Raw genomic sequence first — 2,945 nt, forward strand, 5'->3', positions numbered from 1 at the left:
TATGACCTCTCCTGGGGGCTGAGGGAGCCTTCTGGAGCTAAAGCACCGCTAAGGAGACAAAGTCACCACCGAGCTGCTGCAGATATCAACTGTGACGAGAGGAGCCTTTCTATGAGCTACACAGAAAATGAGTGAGATGTACTCCCCAGCCAATGAATAAAAGCATTTTGGTGGAAAGGTGTTCAAGAAAATAAATTCAAATGGGAATTTAAGTTGCTCTGTCTTCCTGGTTTCCCTCAAAAACACCCTGGAAAATACTTTTACTCTATCAAAAGGAAGTAATGTGAGTAAAGGACCAGTATGGACTTATTAATAGGAAGTGCAAAGCAAAAAGAGGAGAGGAATGTCAGTTAAAGACAGAGAAATCAGATGAACAGATTCCCGTATTCAAATAGGTTCTAACCATGATCTCAAAAATTAGGAAAGGCACAATGATAGAGAAACAGCCATTCTACTGATAGGGGAAAGTAGAAGTGAGTCTTCCAAAAGGAAGATAGAAAGAAGGAATGAAACAAAGGTACAAATTGTTCTGCAAAGCTACTTCTCAGCCAAACAACTCATTGGAGAAAATTATTTTTTCAATTAAATCCTTTGGAAATTATCCTCAGGGCATATAGTCAGCAAAGAAGCCTTTATCCAAGCCAATCTACTTTGTTTGAGTAAGAACAGTGAGAACTTGTGGCACTTGAGCCACGACCTGCTTCCTCTTTACTGACCCCAGTTCAGTGTGACAGAGCCCCTTGCCAGCTCACTAAGGCAAGGCTACAGGATCTCCCAGCTGCCAGTCCATCAGCACTTCTCCCATTTCATGTCACAGAGGCTGAAAGGCAGGCAAGTTCAAACAAGAAGTCAAGAGACTCCTTCCACTACCCAGCCATCAACATTAGGGCAGAGATTCTACACAAGGCACAAGTTTAAAATGTTGGGGCCAAAATCACTCTCATCTCATTCATACAGGTAAGTTCCACACTGGGAGAAGCAGTCTAAGAATGCAGAGGCTACTGCTTCTACCGAGTGCCCTGCTGAGGAATCAGGAGTGACACTATAAGAAAAGAGAGCCACAGTCCCTACTCACTAAGTAAGTGGTTCAGAGATGTTGCCATCCAGGAGGTAGGAGAGTGAGGCCATCAACAATCAAGAGGTGCTAAGCCCTATGCAAAGAAAGTGACTTTATTTGAATCAGAGTGTGGACAGTTCAAACCTAAAAGGCAAAACTGTGGAGATGTTGGTAAACTAAGCTGCAGGTCAGACAGATTGCCAAAGAGTCAGGGACAGAGAAAAACCTCAAAGAGTGGCTTAAAATGCCCCTTGCAGAGGGGTCTAAAATTAACTAGATGTCACGATAGGGCCATTTTTGTCTCAGGACGTTGTCCAAAGCTATATAGGAGCCCCCCGGTAACTAAAGGAGCCCAGTCAGAGAAAGAGATCACCAAAAGCATCCCTGCCTGTCAGCAGAGGGTGACTGCATACCTAAGGCTGTGTTCTCTGATGAGTCCCAACACAGACTCACACTGGGACAGGAGGAAACCAACTTCACTAAAATAGTCCACTCAAGTCATTAAACCGAGAAGCAAGCAATTACAGACTCTGGAAAGGAGATCAATATCCAGAGTTCTGAAATACATTATCTAATATATATATTATATACAATTGCTAGATAATATGTATATAGCAAAACATAAAATGAGCCATCCAGAGGAATGGGAAGGGTGGGGGTAAGCAGGTAGCAGAAACTGCAAGTAAAAATCTCAAAACTTGAAATTAGTCACAATAAATATGTTTTTAAAACAGATGTGAATTCATGGGAGTATTGAAGCTAGTGTAGAAATAATGGGCAAAGGTCTTGAGCAGCCATTACTCCAAAGAAGATATGCAAATGGCCAATAAACACATGAAAAATATGTTGCTAAACTAACACATTAGTTGGTCCTTGGGAAAATGCAACTCAAACCCACAATGTTATACCACTTCATACATACTGGGCTAAACTAGACCAAAAGACAATAAGGAGGGTTGGTGACGGTGTGAAGGAATTGAGACCTTCTTATAGTTGCCAGTGAGAATGTAAAGTGGGGGTGCCTGCCACGAAAACACTTGGCTGGTTCTGCAATAAGAATGATCATATGATTTAGCAATTCTACTACAAAAGAATTGAAAGCAGATGTTCAAACAAAAACATATATGTGAATATTAATAGCAAAACTATTTACAACAGCCTAAAGGTGGAAACAAGCCAAAGGTCCATCTCCGGAAGAATGGTTAAGCAAGATATAATATTCATATAACGGAACCACATTCAGTCATAAAAGGGAATGAAGTACAGATACACACGGCACAGAAGAACTTGAAAAAGCATTATGCTGCATGACATGCAGCAGACAGAAAGGCCACAGATGAGATGACCCCACTGAGATATCCAGAATTAAGGGCTATCCATCTAGGTCAAAAGGAAAGTGTGAGAATCCTAAAGCAAGTTTTCTTTCTCTCATTTTGTTTGCAAAACTTGGAGTTGTTGATACAAAAGGGCTTTTCCAGCACTAGCATTTGTCAGCATTCAAGCAATTAGAACCATTAAACATCAGTCTTGGCCCTCCCTGGTGGCACAGCAGGTTAAAGCACAGCACTGAGAATCTAAAGCCACTTCCGCATGAGTTCGATTCCTGCCTGCCCTGGAGGTAACCGCATGGCATGGCAGACCTCTCCTGACCTGCCTGCTGCTCCTCTCAGCAGTGTCCTTCGTCTATCTGCCTGTTCTGCTCCCCGCTCTGTCTCTGGTGAAGCCTCTCACCGCCTCTGAGCCTCTGGCTTGTACCCCAGTTCTGTATGCACAAATAAATAAATCTTTAAAAAAAATCAGTCTTTTTCTCCTTTCTTTATTTTAAGAAAGTAAGATTGCTTCAGGTCGAAGTTCCATTTTATGTTCTTAAGCTCAAAGAACCGTGGGG

This window comes from Condylura cristata, unplaced genomic scaffold (assembly GCF_000260355.1).
Source record: "Condylura cristata isolate star-nosed mole 26May11 unplaced genomic scaffold, ConCri1.0 scaffold00022, whole genome shotgun sequence".
NCBI classification, from domain to species: Eukaryota; Metazoa; Chordata; class Mammalia; order Eulipotyphla; family Talpidae; genus Condylura; species Condylura cristata.